The sequence below is a fragment of the Actinia tenebrosa genome, unplaced genomic scaffold (assembly GCF_029948245.1).
Source record: "Actinia tenebrosa isolate PJP-AT-01 unplaced genomic scaffold, QUT_ActTen_1.0 PGA_scaffold13__45_contigs__length_12533684, whole genome shotgun sequence".
NCBI classification, from domain to species: domain Eukaryota; kingdom Metazoa; phylum Cnidaria; class Anthozoa; order Actiniaria; family Actiniidae; genus Actinia; species Actinia tenebrosa.
Genome location: NW_028292573.1, coordinates 52,147 through 76,170, shown reverse-complemented (window position 1 = coordinate 76,170; position 24,024 = coordinate 52,147). Strand labels below are relative to the sequence as shown.

At 38.8% G+C, this 24,024-nt stretch overlaps 1 long non-coding RNA gene and 2 pseudogenes across 1 annotated transcript; 2 read left to right on the top strand and 1 right to left on the bottom strand.

The window, feature by feature from the left end:
* Positions 1 to 3,199: 3,199 nt before the first annotated feature.
* On the bottom strand, positions 3,200 to 9,068 carry LOC148911526 (oxysterol-binding protein-related protein 8-like; annotated as a pseudogene).
* A 7,285-nt stretch (positions 9,069 to 16,353) lies between these two features.
* On the top strand, positions 16,354 to 19,835 carry LOC116304650 (uncharacterized; annotated as a pseudogene).
* Positions 19,836 to 21,370: 1,535 nt separating this feature from the next.
* Positions 21,371 to 22,812, top strand: LOC148911525 (uncharacterized). Its single transcript, XR_016119549.1, has 4 exons — positions 21,371 to 21,397; positions 21,516 to 21,533; positions 22,100 to 22,123; positions 22,677 to 22,812. It is a non-coding gene; the product is annotated as an uncharacterized LOC148911525 (long non-coding RNA).
* The last annotated feature ends 1,212 nt before the right edge of the window (positions 22,813 to 24,024 follow it).

The following is a 24,024-nucleotide window of genomic DNA, read 5'->3' as shown; positions in this document are numbered from 1 at the left end:
TTCTCATCCAGGAACCTAAATCCCACGTTAGCATGACTGCTCGTGCCAATGCAAATACTACATATTATTAACTTCCTTCCTGAGTAGTTCAAGTCTACAGACATTCCGGTGACATCAACCCAAGAGCTCTGTCTATAGTTTTTTTCGCCTGTGTAAGTCGTATAAACGCAATCTACTCCAGCTACGTAAGGGTTGTTCATCGCCATATATAATAGCTCAAACCAACACTTGCAGCTGCTAAGCCGGCTTTCAATAAGGCATGGTCAGATTCCTCTTCTTTTTTAGGTAGTCTCACGGGCTTCACAGGCGCTTCATGCACTTTTTTCGGTTTTTCATACACCTTTTTTGGCTTTTCCACGGCAGGCTTTGTTTCGTGCACTTTTTTTGGCTTCTCCACGAAATGTGGGATATTCCTGAGGGTGTCAGAGTTCACGTCATTCACACCAAACTTCATATCCTTAGTAGCGCGTTGGAGTTTGTTGTTGTAACCCACAACGGAATCAACGTTTATTACTAAATTGCTGGGCATTAACCAACAGCCGGGCGACAATGCGTAATCCAACCTCACTTTAGACTGCTGCACCGCTAATTGATATCTCTGCACTGACTTCGAGATTTCATTCTCAACAATAGCGCCGTCGAAGAGAACAAGGAATACTTGCTGCGTTTCTTTCGATGCCCCAGAGGCACTTACGATAGGACTGCGGGTACTAACTTGCGCACCTAGAACGCAGTAAACGAAGGCTTCAATGCTGCGGTTAATTCTCGCTAAATTCTTTAAACCAATTCCTTTCGCAGCAACGAATGGTGCCCATGGATGGGTTTCTTTGCTTTCAATAAAGTAAATCAAAGTACCCTTCGATGCTTTTCCACCAAGGTCAGAGAATTCCCATCTGCTGGGGTATCCCATTCCGGCCCTTTCTATGCTGGCTCCGATGTATGCCGCATATGTGTAAGTTTCTCCGAGGCCGTGTGCGGCACCTTCTTTATTACGAAAGTCAGGATTCGTGAGATCAAATTCATTTTTTAAACGCTCCCATGCGACTTTATCATACTTATTATCCTTCGCGTTAAAGACAGTATCACTGGGAAGAGGTGCTCCTAGTTCAAACAATATTCTGCGGATGGTAAAAGCAACGTGAAACCTCAAAAATGGAATGTGCAGCATATCCATGGCTACTCCGCATCCTTTCGTCGCAGCCCACACAGCAAAGTTCAACTGCTGCGGCCAATACCGCATGTTAGGCCCCGCAAGCCATTCACGGGCTTCTTTACCTGACGTATGCTTGATGCGCGTTTCTCTGAAGATGTCTCTAACCTTCATCTTAAAGGAAGACTTACCTACGGGTATTTTTAAAGTGGTAACCAAATCTTCGAAACCCTTCGTGTCTTTATTATCGTAAAATGGATATTCTTCATCCGTAAGCAGTAAATTCTCTGGGAAGTTGGGGATGGGCTTCGGCTTTTCTTTATGAACGGGCTTCGGCTTTTCTTTATGAACGGGCGATGGCTTCCCAATAGTAAATCGCTGTATGCCATCATCACCCAGTTGCACCAACTTCGCTTGTTCTAATAGCGAATTGCTGTATATCAGGTAGCCACCAGAGTAAATCCCATCAGACCTTCTTTCAAACATACTTGGGTCTACATTTGGAAACATCTTCCTAAAGGCCCTCCAATTGGCATAATCCCTGTTGTCATGATGTGGCTGCGCCGCTACGTCATTCCCAAAAGCGTCGTACATTAGTATATAATGGACGTTATACCTTCAGCACCTCCACTTTATCCCGATCTGACAAAAGTGGATTTAAACGCCGAGAACTTTCGTTTAAATAAAGTAAATTTAATATTGGCTTACTTGGAAGGACAAGCAAAACACTATGAAGAGGTCAGAAAAAAATATGCCAGAGCTCGAAGCATCTTGCATAAAATAGCCATAACTTCAGGCTCCATGTCCGTGGCTCTTACTGGCACCGGCGTCGCTACTTCTCTAACAGGCCCCGGAGTCGTCGTTGGCATTCCTTTAGCCAGTGTTGGCGCCGTCTGCGGCATAGTTTCCGCTGTCATGACAGGCGTCATAAAGCAATTGTCTGGTAAGATATCAAAACATGACTCGCACATAACACTGGCAAGAGCAAAGGCTAACACCATCGCCGATTTAGTATCCCAAGCTCTACGTGATCGCCGCATAGATGACAAAGAGTTTTCTTTAATACTCGCAGAAGAAAGAAAATACGGCGAATTAAAGTCAGGTAATAAAAAAACCATTGTGAAAGATCTGTCCGACGAATCTCGTAAACAAATCTACCAGCAAGCGAAGGAAGACCTACAAAGAAAGCTCACCTCCTAGGAATCCATTCTAATATGGGGTGATTGGGGTCTATTTGCTGAAATATGTCGTAAATCACATCAGGATAATAAGGAATAGGCTTATCCAATTGACAAAACATCCACTCGGCCCTTTGCATGTCTGAAACCTGTGGAATCTGTCTACCGGTAATTTCTGACAAAATATAAGGAATAGCTTTATAATATTTCCCTAATTTCAATTTTTTTAACGTTTTCCGCAGACTTTGCGGCGAGGGCTCTTCTAAGTGGTCTATGATCTCCTGCATATCTAAATACACCGGATGCATACCTTGAATATGATTCATCCAATCTCTGAAGTATTTTAACCTCTTATATGGCGTTTTCGTGCGACCTCCGTTGGCATAATACTGTTCTTTAGTAGCGTTTGGCACCGCATTACGAATATTCTTACCACACTCATAGCATTGCGCCGATGTATCCTCCTCTATCTGCATTTTTTTACCACAACACCAAAAGGGTTCTGGCTTCGGTATGACAACTTTAGGCGTTAAACAAATCACACAGAAGTCGTTAACGAACTTCTTACACTCATGCATCGTATATCTAAAGAATATCTTTCCCTCTGTTTGCGACCCCAACAGAGCAGCAGTTAGGCACATTTCGCGTGTCGGCCGATCGCGCAAGACCCCCTGTAGGGCGGGTTACCGACCTCTAAAAACCCACCCCCCCCTGATGTTTTTCGACTTTCGATTTTTGGCTTTGTCGGCGCTCCGCGACTCCGCCTAACTGCTGCTGTAGCGCCTTATATCAATTCACCAATTTCTTCAAATTCTGGTATCCTCATTTTTCCTATTTGTTTCATTGTTACCAGGGGCAACGGTAACTATGATTACCTCATAAACCATTGATATACCCCTTGGAAGACTACGAGTAGGAAAATTACTATCCAATCCTTGAATTGTAACGACGCTATCTCGTCTTGATGGGAGGTATAGTGCTTTCTAAGATCCATGCGGATTGCGCGCATCTGCTTCACGCACTCATTCTGCGAATCCCTCAGCGGTTGGATCGCCTTTTCTAGCGTTGCTAAGTCTACTCCCTCCTTAACACTAACATCATCGTACTCATCTTCAATACTACTGGTGTTCCCTTCGAGGTCGGGCGCAGACCCACCTGACCGGTCAGCGGAGCTCCTCCTCGATCCTTTAGCAACACCAAGCCTTGAACGTCCAGAAGAGGGTCGTTTTCTCTTGGATGGTTTCTTGCCAGGCAGGTGTACGCTCAATACACTGGTGGTGCGTACCATAGGCGCCTTGAGGCGATACTGGGTCTTGATGATTCCATTGTTTTTGTATTCTAGTAGGTCTGTCATGGGGTCCCATGGACGTATACTATTAGGGAAACACCGAAACATTTACCAATAAATATTAGAAAATCAGTGCTTTATGAGAGCACACAGCACGCCAGCATTTTTATTTTGTAATAGCCCGTTTTCTCAAGGTTGCGTGCGCATCCAAATTTAAGGAACTTGACGGGCCATGATACCAGAACACGAGCTTTATTATATGATGAGTGTTATCCTACATTGCTATTAAATTTTTTCGATAAGGATTCATAAAATCGATTATTATATGACCGTGAATCTTAGAGCCTGGACACTAGCAAATCGAGCAATCTGATTGGATAGATCGCATCGCGGACTGGTCTGGATTCTCCGGTATTAACCGGTCCGATCGCATATTAATCTTACGGCGAAAACATTTTGTCGTTTTCAATGAAAAGTGGTCATATAATAAAATTCTTATCAACCGAGCTTGGTCGGTCTGTACGGGATAATCTTGACCTCGGTCGGGTACAGACCTCGGTCAATATTATCCCGTACAGACCTCCGCTCGGTTAATAAGATCTAATTATTGTCCTCTTTAAATAGAAAACTGTCTTCTCAATTTTACTGAATTTGCGTTTTTCAGTTTTGTGGCCCGTCAAGTTGGATGCGCAACCTTGAGAAAACGGTCTATTCGTATCCAAAATATTACTTGCTCTAATTTGTATTTTATAAAAGAAATAAAAAAACTTGCTTGCTGTGCTATGGGGAGTTATAAAGCACTTGGGGATTGACAGAACACTGGAGAAGTGTTGAGAAGCTCTCTGTTACGTGTCATGCTTCTCATATAACTTCCCTGGCGTTCTGCCAATCTGCGTGTGTTTTATAACTCCCCATAGCACAGCAAGCAAGTTTTTTATTTCTTCATTATCGAGAAGTGTGACATTAATTATGTCAAGGAAAACTATTTTAAAAAAGAGCTTTAAACCAATATGGATGAACATACTCAGTGTATTTGTAGACCCATCGATTCACAGCGCCATTAGCGTCTGGTGGCTGTTCAAATAACTTTGGTACCCAATCCACGCTTTGCTCTTTGCGTTCTCTATGTCCCTTTCGCTGTGCTTCTTCCAGGGTAAATTTCTCTCTAGTGGCGGCTTCCTGTTAATACACAACATCACAGATATACAGTTATAAATCTTTACATAATTAAACAAGAAACAGGGTTCTAGACGTCTGAGATTTTGGTTTCCATTAATTAAAACTCCAACGAACTAACTAAGGTATAAAAAGAAAGTAAAAGTATTGATGGTGGAGGCGAATAATACTAGTTGGTATGACTCCTAAGGGAGGGGAGGGGCGGGGAGATTCGTACCTGGTCGGCAACCCTGATTGCGTTACTGACGGGGATCCACTGTCTGTAAAGAAACAAAATACGTGTCACGCAAGACTACGATTTTATACCAAAATACAGTCATTCTTCAAATTGTTTTGACACACAGCTCAGCAATAGACTTCTTTAGTTTCCCATCTCAGACTACGTGTCATTCTCCATATTCATGTCTTCTCATGCGCAACCGTTAAATTAAACAAAGTAATGATACTCTAGGGAATGACACATGGTCGTAAGAATATGATTCTTTGTTTGAGTTGTATCCATATTCATGTCTCTTCTCATGCGCAACCGTTAAACAAAGAAATGATACTCTAGGGAATGAAAACATGGTCTTAAGAATTAGATTCTTTGTTTGAGTTGTATCCATATTCATGTCTCTTCTCATGTGCAACCGTTAAACAAAGAAATGATACTCTAGGGAATGACACATGGTCTTGAGAATTAGATTCTTTGTTTGAGTTGTATCCATATTCATGTGTCTTCTCATGCGCACTAGTTAAAGAAAGAAATGATACTCTAGGGAATGACACGTGGTCTTGAGAATAAGATTCTTTGTTTGAGTTGTATCCATATTCATGTGTCATCTCGTGTGCAACCGTTAAACAAAGAAAATGATACTCTAGAGAATGACACATGGTCTTGAATGCGAAAACAATTACGCCCACAACAAAAAGCCCTATTTATCTTTGAAATTGCGGCGTCTATTTCGACCCCTAAAACAATCCCACAATGCACTCCCATTCAAACTCGACCCAGTTTTTCTCAACCTCGGAATGGCTAATACGCAGATCAGTGATATCAGTTACTTACTTCTCAGATTCATTATCTTTCTGACTATCAAAGTCAACCAGGTATCTTTTGAGTCTTTGAGCTTTTCGGCTTCAGGTGTTGGCTCCCAGAACAGATCAGGTAAAGGTTCCTCATCCTAGACAAAAAGGTGTGTCAATATCTGTTGTTAATATAATTTTAGACTTAAATATAGAGTTTCTCAAGCTGTGATTGGTTGAGCGACCGGTGATTCTGAGACGATAATCACCACTGGACCAGTGATTCTGAGTTTTTCCAAAGTTTTTCAGAGTGGAAGTAATACTAATCCTGAATTTTGTCTTTTCTCTGATTATCAAGTCTAAAATTATACTAAAACAATTATTCGCCTCAGGCTCAGCAAATATGGTGATATTTACCTCGCTGCTCGAAGACTCATGGCTTGGTAAATATTCCACCGATAATCCCTTCGCCTTCGGCAAATGATTGTTAAATATAGGACAGAGAAGATATATTACAGACAGACAAACAGACAGACAGACAGACAGATGACTGGAAAGATGGTTTGACAGATAGAATTAAATAGGTGGACAGACATGAATTGCTAGACAAATGGGGTGGACAGACAAACAGACAGGTGGGTGGACATACAGGTCGGTAGAGGAAGAAAATTGGAGGAATGAAGATACATAGAAACACCGACAGACAGAATTACAGACAAACAGACAGACAGCTAAGTAGAAAGATAGATGATCAGATGGGAAGGTAAGCATACGAACAGACATAGATAGATACAGAGATAAAATGAACAAAACTGACCAAAAACTAGCTCAATACTCACGAAAGTGTTAGATGACTTCAGGTCCTCGATAACGATCTCACCATCCTGGAAAATAAAAATGTGGACTTTACTATCAAAATGAGAATAAAATGAAACAATCCAAGTCTTTCAAAACACCCCTTTCTGTAGGTACAGCATACACTTAATTCAGAAAACATTGTTGGCCAGAGGCTGTTCTAAAATTTGAAATCTGAGACTAGCATGCTGTAAAATGTAAAATATTCACAGCTGAAAAATGTAGCTTCCTTTTAGATTGGAATATGAAGCATAACCTTGGGCTTTTTTACCCATCTTGATTTCGTAGGAAGAAATGAGAGATGAGGTAGGGGGTAGGGGAGCAAACACCCCCCACAAACACACCTCTCTCTTCAGGATCCCTGTTCTACATGCCCCTTAGTGTGATAACTGTTAACTATACTTACCCATTTGCCTTCAATCTTGCACAGGGTTTCTTTACCCATCTTGATTTTACCAGATATGTAGTTAGACTCGCCACTCTTTTTCCAGAATGGCTAAAAATGCATTAAAAATACTTAGATTTGAAATATGTACCAAGACGGGCATGATTTGTGCCCCTTTGTTTCGGCTAAGAGTGGGTGAAAGGTACATTGACAGTGAGTTGGCTGTTGGGCGGGTGTCACAGTGAGTGTCAGGCGAGTGACGTGCAAGTGTCAGGTGATTGTTGGGCGATTGTTGACCTGCACATGTAGGCTGGTCATAAAGTACATGATTATTATGCAAGTCTATTCATAATGATGAACACAAACCTTGAGTTTGAATTCTATTTCAGCTTTATAGCCAGTCTTCTCACAATTGATGGTCACTACTCCACCCAGCTCAAAGGTCAGAGTACCAATCAATATACCTTGAGAGAGAGAAAATAAATCACTGTATAAGTGCTAATACCAACATATGTTTTTCCCCCTTTAGTATCTTTCTCCCTGCCTGTGAAACAGCCTCTGGGTTGATTTAGGTCAGGGAACGACATAAAGGTACCACTCACAGGGTCCGAAATTAGCGGTCGTCCAGTCGTCAGGGACAACTTAAATTTGCAATCACTACCAAATTTTGGAATAAGGTTGTCCTTCTGACAACCTACGTTACTGCCAATTGCAAGGTGTCTTTTTTATAAATAAATAAATAAATAAATAAATAAAAGAGTCCTTAAAGTCCGAATATAATTCTAAATTATATTTCTTCTGCTTAAAACCTAGAAAGTTCATTTTTCAACTGATGAACTTTCAAAAATTCAAGATAACGCATTCGTCGGAAGCCATTGCATGAATACCGCTGACAAATTTGATTGCATCTTCTGCATTATAGCTAACCGCTGACCATTGTCATTCAGGCTCTACAAAGTGGCGTCCAAGTGGGACTCCTAAGTTTTGCTCTGGATGCCTAAGAATTAGAACATGGTTGCCCAAAGGACCACTTAGCTCAAAAGTTAATTTCGGATTCTGAGTGATTATTAGACCCTTGAGTTATTAAGATTATTCCATTGAAGTTTCAGCTGAATTAAATTTCAGAAGGTTCACTTTTTAGACCCCCTTTAATAGTATGAGATTAAGGGAACATTCATAATTTATGGGGGGGGGGGGGTTATTCATGGATAGACCCCTTGCATGTGACATCAAAGCAGCTTGATCTGGGGCACAAAACAAAAGAATTCCAATCTCCTGAGAACTGAAACCTATTGTTTTGTCCCCCAGATTGAGCTGCATTCCAAAGTGCCGCAAGGGGTCTATTTAGTGTCTACTGAAAGTCTGTAGCTTGGTGGTGGGGATCAGTGAAAAATATATTATGTTTGAATGGGGGCCTACCCCAAAAATATTATTTCAAAATACAAAATCTTCAAAATATCAACAGAGATTAGATCACCACAGAGGTTGTTTCAGGGTTCAATCTGTGAGTTAGCCATGCCCTGACTTAGATCAGCCCAGAGGTTGTTTCAGTGTTTGATCTGTGGGTTAGCCATGCCCTGACTTAGATCAGCCCAGAGGTTGTTTTAGGGATTGATCTGTGAGTTAGCCATGCCCTGACGTAGATCAGCCCAGAGGTTGTTTTAGGGATTGATCTGTGAGTTAGCCATGCCCTGACTTAGATCAGCCCAGAGGTTGTTTCAGGGTTCAATCTGTGAGTTAGCCATGCCCTGACTTAGATCAGCCCAGAGGTTGTTTCAGGGTTCAATCTGTGAGTTAGCCATGCCCTGACTTAGATCAGCCCAGAGGTTGTTTCAGGGTTCAATCTGTGAGTTAGCCGTGTCATGACTTAGATCAGCCCAGAGGTTCCTTCAGGGTTTATTGATAAAATTTGAAGATTATGTAAGAGAGTTTACCTTGGCCAAGGTTTTTGCATGACGAAGTGGCACATATTGCCCTCCGGTAATTGCTCCCAACGCCATTAGGAAGTCCCTGAATGCATGAACACTGGGTTCACATCCAATGCAGTACAGCGTGATTCCTTTTTCAGCAAGGGTGTGGCATACAGTCAAAGGATCATGTCCCTTTGGGCAGCCGTTTGGGAATCCATCTCCATTTTGGTCTAGCCCATGAGGCGGTGCATCAGCTGAAATAATAAACAAATGAAATAATAATAATAATAATAATAATAACAATAATAATAAATAATGTATTTAGTTTATACAACTAATTGGGGACACTGAAATGAAACTTAAATGAAGAAATGATCAAAGAAACATAAAGTGTTTTAAGAATCCCAACTGGCAAGGAGGCAAACCAGTTGGCTATTTACAAGCATGGTTAAGAAACTGAATTTGAACTAATCAGAAACTAGGGCAAATACAGTCTCAGATAGTGTCCACAGCGGGACTCGAACTCAGCACCACCAGATTGTGAGACCGATGTTATGACCACTCCACAGGAAAAAATTTCTAAAAAACAAAATGGTTTTTAGAATGGTAATTATAGTAATTCCCATTCAAAGAAACAAGAATGGAAAAAGACTTATAATGACTTATAATACATGCATGGTTCTCCAACTTCTCATAATGGTTTTTCCATAAAAGTACATAAATGGTTTTTGGAGTGGTACTTTGTATAATTCCCACTATAATAACCATTAATGGAAAAGAACAAGTACACCACTGATGGTTTTTGGGATAAAAAACAACAATGGCTAGTAAGCCCATATCTCTTCAGAACGAACGGTGACCCCCAATTTTCTTTTTACATATATTTATCTACTTCTATATTTATGCAGTCCCATTTGTGCAGTCTCCAATAGTTCATATGAAAGTTAGTGCTAATTATCATGCGAATTATCTCCAGAACAAGCACAGTGACCCCCAACTTTTTTGGCTCTTTCACACAAGCTGACCAATATCTTTCATCAATGAAAGCATGGAAAAAACTTTAATGTTGGAATATTGCCTGCAGACATCCAAAAGAAAGAAAAACAATAGTCTGCTTGGGAATTAGCTTAAACATTCACGTGTATTGCTCATAACACAAAATTGCGTTTTCAATTTCCCAATGCTGTGATTTCTTCACATGGTTTACCATTAATGGGAAATTATTAACCATTGTTGCTTTTAGAGCAAAAACCATATATGTTTATTAAATTCTAAATGCCATTGTTGTTAACTTGAAGATCATTAATGTTTTATGTACAATTTCCATGAATGTTATGCAGGGCTGTCAACTCTCCCGGATAAGCCGGGAGTCTCCAGATTTTGGACCGTATCTCCCGGTCTCCAGATTAGAGTCTCAAATCTCCCGGATAATCCCCGAAGCTGAACATTTCTTGTGAAACTCGACTTTCACAACCATAAAATTCCAATTATTTCATGTTGTTTTTGTTATTTTACATCGCTAACAAAATCAAAACGTTCCTCATAAACTGTTCTTGCAAGCAGGCCATTGTAATATAAGCGATAATCTGATTGGTCAGAAATAAACCAATCACATCTAATGTTACAAAGTGAAAGGTGTCTTTTTGCGCACTTTTTGATGCGCTGTGACGTCATGTCCCTTCCCTATCAATTCTCCAGATTTGAATATCTCGGGGGTTGACAGCCCTGGCTATGTTAATGTGTCTCGATAAGACACCTTAATGCAGTTTTACCACAATGGGAATATGCTAAAAAACCATAATGTTTTTTATATATTTTTTCCTGTGCTCGAAGATGCTGCCTCCCACAAATTACACTAAAGCACAACTAAAATTTTTCACGTTTGTTATCTGTTTGTGTTCAAGTATGATTTGGTTGCATATACACTTATTTTTATAAAGTTAGTCAACAAAAACCTAGAAAGCTGAGATCACTGAGCATCATGGGAAACTTTTCATATTAAAAAAGCATATATATACAAAGCTTTTTTAATACAAACTGCAGCTCGATGATGCTCAGAAGAGGTGACACTGTAACCTGTAAAAGATTCGCAAGTCCATGAACAGTTATCAAGCGGTTGAACGTGTAAAATGAATCTACCCATAATCCTGGTCGGCCTCAGCAGCTTTATAGCTTTTCAGGTGTTTAACTTTATTGAAATAAGTGTATATTGAAGTTTAAAACTTCATGCTTGTAAGAGGAAATATAAAAGTACATGATTGAATAAAGCTTATTTTCTTTCCTTGTCAAGTAGGGAAGGAGGGAGAATGTAGTTCAGATATATAGGAGGATTCAGTTGGAGGTGAAAAATAAAGAATATACATAGTATAAAATGAAACCTAAAAACAGGATGCAATGTGACGTGGTTCATCTTTAGGTAACAGTCATCCCCCTTGAAATCGTTCTGGGTGCTCCACTGGGGTAATAAGCAGCTTTGAGCATAAAATACAGCTTTAACCTACCGATCAATACACACATCTTGGTAGCTTGTTTCCTATAAGACAGCCTACTAGCTTCATAAAACCCGTCTGCAACCAGCAGTGTTGGTAACGTTACCTTGCATATAGGGGCGCCTTGCATATAGGGGCGCCTTGCATATAGGGGCGCCTTGCATATAGGGGCACTTTCCATAAAAGGCCATCGGTTGAATGATATATGATATGAATTGTATACTGCTGCAAACTAAAACATAGAATATATCGAATAAGGTTGTGTGAATGTAAAAGATTGAAAAAATCAAACTAAAACATGTACGATTTACAAGAGTCTATCCGTGTTTTGAGACCGGTTTTAGCGAGAGTGTTTAGCGATCACTGCCTGAATTAAAAGCACGTTAAATCTCGCAACAATCATGTATTCATGCAGGGGTTTATAAACATCTATTGACTACTAGTGCTGGTTGTATTACATGATTCATTTACAAGGATCTCTTTTATCAAATATAAGCCGAAAGTGCCATTACAGACATAAACTTCATAAACCAGTCACGTAAATATATCAGAGAAATGTTGAAAACCAAATTCGAAAAATTAACTTTACTGCCATGAAACAAACACCGTAGTGATCTAAAGGATTAAGCGGTATCAATGTAAAAGTTTCAAATTGATTCATTGTTGTAATCTAGGGGCGCCTACTAACGTTACCTTGCATATAGGGGCGCCTACTAACGTTACCTTGCACATAGGGGCGCCTACTAACGTTACCTTGCATATAGGGGCGCCTACTAACGTTACCTTGCACATAGGGGCGCCTACTAACGTTACCTTGCATATAGGGGCGCCTACTAACGTTACCTTGCATATAGGGGCGCCTACTAACGTTACCTTGCATATAGGGGCGCCTACTAACGTTACCTTGCATATAGGGGCGCCTACTGACGTTACCTTGCATATAGGGGCGCCTATATTATTTTTATTTTTTCGTCTTTGGTTAAAAAATGTAAGTCAATAACAGTTACATTGGGATAAAAGAATATGCACATATCATTTTTGTAACCATCAAGATCGCTGCCTTTTCAGTGTATGGTAGACTAGTGTTGCCACTTGACTTGGTAAAAGGTATTCTGGAGTAGGCTTCAGATGAGGGCAATTTCCATTTCATCTACTACATATCAAGCTGAAAAACAACGGATTTATGTCGTTATCAATGTATTGAATAGTGTTAACATATTAACTATCTTGTCAAACCAGGTTGTTTAATATTATGTATACTGTTTAATAAACGAGCAGGAGTGTTTTATCGGGTATAAAACACGAGGCGTAGCCGAGTGGTTTTAGACCCGATAAAACACGATCTGCGAGTTTATTGAACGGCTTAGAAAACTCATGATGTATGTTCTCATATTGTACAGAATTCTTTACGAAATGAACCAAGTTTGATAGAGAAAATCCAAGTTAAAGTTTATGCAAATGAAGACGAATCTATATCAGATATAAAACCTCTTTCATGGTCATGATTTCTATTGTGTTTTCTTCATGAATTATTAATGAGTTTTCTAAACGTTTATTATCATATCATTATACAATTATTGATCATGATATCAACCCCGTGTTATAAAACGGTCGAGTACTTGAACATTTACGATAAAGATGTATAATAAAAATAGATTACATTATATATACTATATTTTATAATATGGATTATTATCATCGATTGTAAAGCGCCTAGAACAATTATTGATATAGACGCTATACAAATAAAGCTTATTACTATGATATTATTATTATAGATTATCATGATTAGATATTACAGCCGGATTATGTTACGAGTGAAAGCGAAAATACAGCTAGCTTCACAAGTAAAATTGTCTGGCTGTAAGTAGTAATGATAAATTATTCATTGTACGCGACGAAATAAATGAGAAAGAGTGCATGAATAACAACGATTTTTATTGCACACAAGCAGACTTGAAAGTTAGGACCTCAAGGAGATCAACAAAAACAAACTTACTCAAAAAAAAATAAGACGTTAAGAACAGCCGTGTATTATCGCTCTGTAATTCCTCTATGAAAATGTTCGTAAAACACGGGAAATGAGTGCGTGGTATGGTATATGCAAGGTAACGTAAGTAGGCGCCCCTATATGCAAGGTAACGTAAGTAGGCGCCCCTATATGCAAGGTAACGTTAGTAGGCGCCCCTATATGCAAGGTAACGTTAGTAGGCGCCCCTATATGCAAGGTAACGTTAGTAGGCGCCCCTATATGCAAGGTAACGTTAGTAGGCGCCCCTATATGCAAGGTAACGTTAGTAGGCGCCCCTATATGCAAGGTAACGTAAGTAGGCGCCCCTATATGCAAGGTAACGTTAGTAGGCGCCCCTATATGCAAGGTAACGTTAGTAGGCGCCCCTACATGCAAGGTAACGTTAGTAGGCGCCCCTATATGCAAGGTAACGTAAGTAGGCGCCCCTATATGCAAGGTAACGTTAGTAGGCGCCCCTATATGCAAGGTAACGTAAGTAGGCGCCCCTATATGCAAGGTAACGTTAGTAGGCGCCCCTATATGCAAGGTAACGTAAGTAGGCGCCCCTATATGCAAGGTAACGTAAGTAGGCGCCCCTATATGCAAGGTAACGTTAGTAGGCGCCCCTATGTGCAAGGTAACGTTAGTAGGCGCCCCTATATGCAAGGTAACGTTAGTAGGCGCCCCTATGTGCAAGGTAACGTTAGTAGGCGCCCCTATATGCAAGGTAACGTTAGTAGGCGCCCCTAGATTACAACAATGAATCAATTTGAAACTTTTACATTGATACCGCTTAATCCTTTAGATCACTACGGTGTTTGTTTCATGGCAGTAAAGTTAATTTTTCGAATTTGGTTTTCAACATTTCTCTGATATATTTACGTGACTGGTTTATGAAGTTTATGTCTGTAATGGCACTTTCGGCTTATATTTGATAAAAGAGATCCTTGTAAATGAATCATGTAATACAACCAGCACTAGTAGTCAATAGATGTTTATAAACCCCTGCATGAATACATGATTGTTGCGAGATTTAACGTGCTTTTAATTCAGGCAGTGATCGCTAAACACTCTCGCTAAAACCGGTCTCAAAACACGGATAGACTCTTGTAAATCGTACATGTTTTAGTTTGATTTTTTCAATCTTTTACATTCACACAACCTTATTCGATATATTCTATGTTTTAGTTTGCAGCAGTATACAATTCATATCATATATCATTCAACCGATGGCCTTTTATGGAAAGTGCCCCTATATGCAAGGCGCCCCTATATGCAAGGCGCCCCTATATGCAAGGCGCCCCTATATGCAAGGTAACGTTACCAACCCCCCTCTCTGCAACAGCCTCTGGCCAGTCCCCACCACCCCCAGCACTCATTCCATCAACCCATTTCTTCATCTCGCCGACATTCCCCGTAAAATCGTGTACCCGAGTAACAAAGCTCTTGTCTTGAGGAGGATGATCGCGGTACTCGATGAGTGCTAGTCGTACATTAAACGCAGTACGAAAGATGGTTTCTGCGATGTAGTGGACGTGTTTTTAGACTTGTTTGATGTAAGACCCCATCGATCCTGTACAATCGACGATAAAAGCAAGATCGATCTTCTCTCCATCGTGTCTGGCATCCCAGCCCTCCATCAGGCTTTATTGAAGACACTAGGTTGGTAAAAAACAACGATTTATGGCGAGAATCTTACTTATTAACTGCAGAATTTCAACCAAAAGACAACAAAGTTCATGATTTTAGTAAAACCTTCAAAGGGTTTCTCCCTATCCCATAATCCCATGCGACCTCACACCACAAACCACAGGCAGCCCAGCTCTAGCTAAATTCCCTATTTAGATTTTACTTTTAAATGTGGTGCAATGCTTTATTTCCCTTTACAGTCCACGTGTCATTCCCTAGAGCATCAGTGATCATCGTTGCAAGAAGAGAAAAAGAACTGCAGAAAGTTGCTTCAAAATGCTTGGAATTAGGAGCACTAGAAGCTCACTATATTGTTGCTGATCTATCGAGCTTAGAAGCTGTGAGAAACGTTCACACTTCGGCGCTCAAGTTCTTCCAAGAGATTGACATTGTGGTTCTTACGTGAAACCATTCTCTGAACACTGGAATGAAAACAGCGATTTAACTAAAGTTCATGATATATTCGAAGTTAATGCTTTTAGCTTTATATATTTAGCAACTTTGTTTTTGCCTGAAATGAAGAAGTCGAATGGGAGCTTAATAGCTGTGTCATCCATTGCTGGAGTGCATACAATCCAGTTATCTTATTCATAGAATTTGCTTATCAAACACTGTACGGCCGCAAAAATGATCCCCGACGCAAAAATGACCCCTGCCGCAAAAATGATCTCAAAATGTCGCAAAAATGATCCCCAGCGCAAAAATGATCCCCACGTCACCGCAAAAATGATCCCCTGGAAATCGCGGAACCTGGACTGAATAGAGTTGTTATGACTCATGCATATTTGCCCCGAATCGCCGATGGCAAACATGACCATGTTTTCATCACTTTCTTGCATTTCACTTTAACTTTGGCAAACCTTCTCACCAAAGACAAATATTCTTTTGTTTATTTACCACTCGGACTTGCCAAGTCTTTTTCACTTCACAAAGAATTGGTGAGCTGACGATTGTCGTTTGCCGTAAAGGTTATTACTGGGTTTTTTTTTGTTGTTGTTGTTGTTGTTGTTTTTTTTTTAATAATAACTTGGAGAAAAAATTATTTCTTTCTTTCTTTTTTATTTATTTATTTTTTAATTTACAAAAGTATAATGATAATCTTTCAAAAATTGATAGTCTCTATAGCAACAAGAACAAGGTATGACGTGATTTTGAATTGGGGAATTCCTTTACTGATAATCTCTTTACCTCGTGGTTTAGTTCCAAAGTATTTCATAATGAATCTCTTAAAATTTTACTGTCTTTTCATGATCATTTTATGCACTCTTGCTGTTACCGCCTCGGTCAGTGATAACGAAGCATCAAATTCAGATGATGATTTTGTGGAAAATAAGGTAAGAATCTTATATGTATCATATTTTTAGCCTAATTTTGTGAACTGTTTATGTTCATTACATGCGTCCGCCTTATCATCATTGTAAACGCATGATTTCAAAACAAATGTCATAGCATTAAATGGTATTGAATTTAACTGAAAGATAAATATTTGCTTATATTAACGTATTGTTTAGAAACTTTTACGTCAGCTACGACCGTAAACAGTATGCTTATTCAATTCTACAACAATGTTCTTTAAGAGCAAGACATTTGACCTCTAGTACTAAGACATGGATTATAGCTAGTTTATTTTTAACGTTGTTCATTGACTGACTGACAGACGGATGAACGGACTGACTTACTGACTGATGGAGTCAGCAATTTGCCAGGGCTATGGCTACATATGCAATGATTATCATCGGTTATTTTATCGTTGGCATATCTTATATCCTAAATATTTGTATAAATTTTCAGGCCGCGTCTAGAAAGAAAGGAATAAGAAGTAGTCTTCCTGATGAAGTATATGACAAACTGAAAGAAATTTTAGAGGAGAAACGGGGATTTTCCGATTGGCCAAAGAAAGAACGTCCATCCCGAGACAAAAGGTTTACCGAAAGTGGAAAAGCGGTCATTACGAGTTGAAAGAAGTTTATGATCCTAGAAGTGAAGGCAATGTCGTTAAAATAGTCGAGAGGGTTTCAGGAAAAATAGTGCTTAAGAAATCAGAAATCGAAAGTCTGGTTAAGAGGTATTATGAAAAAACGAAGGAAGAGGGGGCGAAGAAGATTCGAAGAAATATGCAGAACATTTATTCTGGCGTTGCAGAAAAGAATGTGCACAAAATTTTGAACAAGATGAAAGAACAACAAAAACTAAGGCCTCTCTTTAAAAACAAGGCTCCCCTTTGCCCTATAACCGCTAAGAAGGTGCAAGAGCGGAACCAGGTCGACCTTGTCGACATGAGTAATTTGCCGATAACGACCGAGGGCAAAACGTACAAGTATATTCTATCTGTAATTGATATCTTTAGCAGATATTTACACCTTCGCCTTCTCGAAAGCAAGGAATCTCTGGTTGTTGCACGTGAACTCATAAGTATTTATTATGATCATGGTGTACCTGAAATCCTTCAAAGCGACCAAGGGACCGAGTTCAAGGGGACAGTGGAAAATGTCTGTAAGGAAATGGGAGTGAAAATTATTCGCAGCTCCGCCTACACACCTACAACACAAGGCAAAGATGAGCGTTCTCATAGAACATGGAAAGAGAAATTGCGTTTTGACCTGATGAATTGTAACGATGAAGGTGTGAACTGGGTACAAAAATTACCTTTATATCAACAACTGTACAATGAATCTCCCCATCGCTCTCTTGGCTTAGCGTGCCCCTTTGAAATTTATTACGGCCGTATCCCTAACCGCTTAAAAAACCGACTTTCATTAAGTGCCAACGCTGCTACGAATATAGGCATTGAGGAGGAGACATTAGATCAGGATACGCACTTTAAAGAGCCTACTTTGGAAGAAATAGAGCATTGGAGGAATATTCAAGAACTGATCAGAGCTAAAGCTTCAAAAGCTTCCGAGAAATCAGCGCAAACTATGATAAAAAGAAACTTGCAAAAATTCCCGCCTTCGATTTACCATACTGGAGAAACAGTTCTTGTAAGAGTAATCGAAAAGACTGCAGCAAAAAAGACTGGTAAAAAGCTTACTCTAAAGACACATACTGAAGGTAAAATACAGAAGACAGACCACGAGAAACATAGATATCGTATAAAGTATACAGATCCAAACTCACAAAAAGTTCTAACGAAATGGTTCTCCGTAAATGATGTCACATCTCTAACAATCGAAGATGAATCGAGCAGGCAGAAAAAGTCAGAGGAAGCCGTTAAATTTGCGAAATCTGTACATAAAAGAAGAAAGTCTCAAAACCATGGGTCAGTAAAAAAAGCAAAACATTCTAATATAAGTGAAAGTGTTCTGGACAAGGCAATAACAGAGATCACCAATGTTAACAAACTGACAGGTGAGACCGTCTACACTAGCTATGTTAGTAAATCTTTTCCATGTTCTGTAATACTGTTATAGCGAGCACATTCTTTTACCCATCGTTAGATAGACTTGCTGAAAAGGAGAAAACTGTGCCTTATCGAAAATTCATCTCCAACAAAAAGCTAAATGACGGCGTTGAGAAACTGCTGATTCCCGTGCACATTCAAGAATTAAAACACTGGTTGCTGGCCATCATCTGTATGCTTAAACTTACGATCACTATCTTTGACTCTTTGGAATTAAACGCCAAAAGTTAAGCCGATGTGTTTTCAAAGCTGAAATCGAGGTTCATCGCAAAGGAGAACCAATGCAATGATGACTCGGGTCAAATGGGAATACGAAATCCTAATAACTTCAAGAAAATCATTGTGCAAGGCTTACCAAAACAAACTAACGACTCGGATTGTGGAGTCTTTATGTGCTTGGCTATTAAAAAACTATGTCAGTCAAATTTTGGCAATAAAAATGTTATACAAATTAATGACACTCAAGATTTGCGTAATGAAATGGCTAACGACTTGCTTGATCTCCCGAAGCTAGTATCTTCTCCACCTCACGACTGCCGCTTCCCTCGAGATGTATTTGAAACGAATGAGGCTTGCAGTAAGGCGAATACCAAGGCTCTTTTGGACGGTCAAGTGAAAGAAGCAGGATGCCGCTATCGAGGAGAAATTCCAATGGATGGAAACTGTTTTTTCCATACCGTAAGTGACCAACTCAACAGGCTTGGTTTCGCTTCTCAGTCGCATACCAGACTCAGAGAAAACGTAATTCAGTATCTGCGAGATCATCCCAATACGCCAGATGACACTCACTTCTCCGAGTTTATCAAGCATAATGGATGGAATTCTTACTTGAAACGAATGCAAAGAGATGGTGAGTGGGCTGACTGGATTGTGGTGTGGGCAATGGCCAATATGCTGAATATTGACATCGCCATAATCTCATCAACCGGTAGTTCCGGCCTGCGGGTCATAAACCTACACACTGACAGCTCTGCGGACTCCATCGCCATCAAGAAGAATGAGGGGATGATTCTTTTGAGGCATCAAGCAGAACTGCACTATTTCAGTTTGGAACCATGCCCGAAGACGAAAATCACAAGTAGCGACGGTGGTGATGACAGCTCCAACCAACCTAACGTCGCCCACGAAATGAAAGCAAGGTACGGAGAAGGGAAGGTCTCCGAGGAAATTTGCCCGAGGTGCAATAAAAAGTACCAAAACTATTCCAGTGGAGTTTACGAGCTTAGTAAATCGATGGTCTGCTATTCCATGGACCAAGAACTGTGTGACGAATGTGAACTTATTTTGCAGTTCCAGTAGCCTCCTTTATTTCCTGCTTGTAAGATTACATTTAAGCGGATTTATTTGTTTATTTTCACGATTTCTGCTATGACAACAACATATAATCACAGCGTTGTTAATGACGTCCATAACCAGCATTTTTAGTCACTCCCACAGAAGGATTTGTGTCAGGCACGTTCTAATTTGGTGTATTTTTGGATAGTTGGCTTAGAGTTGTATTTAGTCATTACCCAAAGAAGTTTTCGTTAGAGAAGAAACGCGTACAAAAAAAAAAAAAAAAAAAAAAAAAAAAAAGTTTGTACAAGTCCATACGTTCTCTCTGCTGCTCATTAGTTCTAGTTAGAAAAACATTGTTTCTCTTTTATTGTATTTTTCTCTTTCCTTTTTTTAAATATTTCTTTTCGATTGTTTGTTTGTTTTTACACGAACGCATTGCAACATTAAAATAATCAAGACTGAAAAAAGAGTATTATTCTATTGAAAGAACCCGTCCAGGTTCCTCGATTTCCAGGGGATCATTTTTGCGATGACGTGGGGATCATTTTTGCGCTGGGGATCATTTTTGCGACATTTTGAGATCATTTTTGCGGCAGGGATCATTTTTGCGTCGGGGATAATTTTTGCGGCCGTACAAACACCTTTTAACCTAGATGTTTTTTATAAGCTAGGATATTCAACTTCAGAAGGGTATTCTTGTTGACAAGATACTGTATTCTCAAGGACATAGAATCAAAGTAATGAAAAAAGAGGTGCATGCATCTCTGGAGGAGAGGGGAGAGGGGACTCCCATATTAAAAGGTGGGGATGCTTGTCGGAAATTTTAAGAATGACCCCTGAAAGGTACCTGAGTCTGTTCCAGTGAGCATAGCAATTACTATTGATTTTTACCCAATGTACCAAACGCTCATTTTTTAATTTTTTTATATCTATAAGTACGAAGTGATAGTCAGATGATGAACCAAAAATTATATTCTGAATGCATTAGTATTGAAAATCCAGCTTACATTGCTGAGCTAATATCGGATATCTCTCAGTATTACCTGTAAAACACCCTAAGAGGTACCAGATATACCAAATTTCAGATCTATATTAAATTTTGAACCCTAAAAGGTTACCATGACCATTTCTTTTTTTCACTGTAGAAAACCCCATCCCTAGCTCCCCACCCCCCTTCCTGTGATGCATTAAATTAAACACACAGCATGTAAATTATATCAATTATATGTGCACCAATTGCCTAACGCTTTCACAGTTGTATAGCAATATTCAATTGGCTGACGAGGGAATGGAGAGTTTGTACTTCTAGCATTGACATTTTTAATATTAACCCAATACCAAAAAATACCATGACTTGAAAGAGCATGTTATTATTTTGTTAGTAAAAGTTAAGAGTTTGAAGAATATGCTGCTATGATCTAGCACCTGAGTTGGTGACCGTAGCAGATTAATCAGATACATTTACAGTAAATTTAAAACTCTAGACAAGAACAATACATGCTTGGGCTGCCCGTGATACAAACGTATAGGTTCTCATATTTTTATTCATATTCTTTCAGGAATATTCAGGAAAACACTAAATGGTAATTATATGATGACAATTAATTAATTTATTAGTTTCTGAGTTATACCTAGTTTAATTGTTGTCTTATATTTTTACTTTTTTTTAAATATTGATAATTGACTTCTTATTTTTCACAGCTGCAAAAAGAGCTCCAGGTGAGTAAAAATACATGTATTTTATGGCTGGTGCATTTAATCAATTTCTGGTACATGTAATATATTATTATTACATGTAGGAACCAAGTGAGTCATTATTTATGAAACGTTGGGGAGGGGGGGGGGGGGGGAGTTTGATCTATTTTCTAAATGACAGGGTGTGGTTATGAGAAGGGGGGTTATTATTTTATGTATTTAAAAAGAAAAGCCTCGTAGTGTTCCCAGTTCATTGGAATAGTTCATTGATTCTAAAAAAATATAGACAAGTCGTGGAATAAAACATCACCACTACTTTTCTTTTTTCTCTTCGGCTATGCCTTGTGCTTTACTACTTTGAGAAATTATGTAGCTAATGTTTCAATTTATTGTCAATAACGCGATCTAGTTGACAAACACAAAAAACTGATGTCAACTCGTTAAATGGATATATAATTAACTTCACTCGGCCAGTAGTGTACGTTTTGATTCAGTTCAATTATCATCAATAAATTATTCATAAGTAAGCTGATCTTAAGTTAATACCAATGTTACTCAATATTTTTTTCTTTATTTTGTTCTTTCCATAGGTTTTATGTGGGATATGTTTAAAGGTGAGTTATGAAGCCAGAGCATCCCACACAATGCTTGGGACCTCATAAGAGCTTTTAAGTTGTGTTGTGTTTCCAGGTCCAATTTCAAACACAAAGCAACACTACAATAAAGCAAAGAATGTCCTCGATGATTTAAACTGTACCTGAAACGATCTTGATTTTGGGAAACAAATCTTCTAATGAATAGAAAGTCAGACAAATCTGGGTCCTTACCCTGCTGTGGGGAGTGGCAACGTAAGGCCATCATAAAGCGGCAAACTAAGTCATTTTCCAAAAAAAATGGGAATAAGCTTGGGCGATATAGGCAATATAAGGCAATCCAAGCCAATCTTAGTCAATATAATGGCTAGGCGACATATTGCCATCAAAGGTGAGCTAATTAAAAAAAATGATAGAATCTAAGGTGGTCGTCTTAGATTATCTAATGCAGGGTAATAACCCAGAGTAGGTCTAGAATATCAAAAGCTGGCCATTAAAAGTTCTATTTGACAGACTGCATGAGTCCAAGGCCCCAGATTGAAACATCCTTATTGTGATTACAATCTCTTTTCAGGAACAGTGATATATTTGAAGACTGAAATATCAGTAAAAGGAGTTCTACTAACCTTAGCAGGAGCAACCTTAATTAGTATATATGGGACGGATCCTGAAAAACTGCAAAACCTTAAAGTTTTTGACTAAAAAATCTCTGGGGATTTCAAATACATCCATATTGCTTTAAATATTCAAAATGCCGGTGTAGGAAATCATCTTAATCTTTCCTATTTGTATGACTGGTTTTCAAGCTAAAATAGGATAATATTATCCAAAAATGTTAAAACTGAAAGATTTGTTTTTGCAAACTTTGAAGCCTTCATGTTTTGTTTTAAACTCTTTAATAGATAATTTATGCAAAATGATTAATGAAAATATTTTTTTTTTTTGATAAAAGTAACATAAAAGTTTGATCTATTGTGTGATAAGAAGGTTGGTATAAGGGGAATTTAAGACACTTAGATTTGTTATTCACAACAAAAAAGAGCAAAAAATAAAATAATAAAATAGGACAGTAAAAGTGAAAATACACAGCCTTTGTTTAAAACTTTTTAATGTAAAACTTTGTTAAATTTATGCCAGAAAAAGTATTTTGTTCACTAGGAGACTGTAACAGACTTGCTAAAGCATCAATTTCCCTTACGTTATGTTGAGTCCTGCAGGCTAGCTGAGCTTCCTGTCTCAATTCCTATGAAGTGAGTTTCATATATCGTAAATATAGAAATGTAGCTGAAGTTGGAATGAACCTCACGGAAGAGTAAAATATAGATCCAATGTTTGAATAGAATTTGTTTGCACATGCGTTTACACTCACGTCACAAGTCAGCCATATTGGTGTAACAAACAATAGAAATTTTCTGCACAGTTTTTGCATAAAAATAGAGTTCAATTCCCCGAGGATAGAAAATGTATTTCTTTGAGTACACCAACATGGCCGCTGTGATGTCACAAGAAAACGCTCTATAAATTAAAGTATTATATAAAAATCAAATTCAATTAATTCAGTTCAATATTACACATTTTATAGACTGAGAATCTAGATTGGATCCAATGTTTTAATAGAGTTTGTTAGCACATAATAATTTACAATATTATGTAAAAATCAAATTTAATTATTTCAGTTTAATATTTTGTAACCTTCATGAACTTGGCATGATAAATTAAATCGAGGGTGGATAAGGGGGAGGGAGGGGGGGGGGGGGGTGAATCGAGTGGCTTTTCCATTATTCCCATTATCATATTTATCAACTCCGAAGGGTGATGACTAGTCACTCAAAATAAATAATCAACAAAAAAATAATGGTAATAAGATAAATAAACGATAAGGTAAAAGGATGCTATGTGATGCATTTCTAGCTATCAGGCAC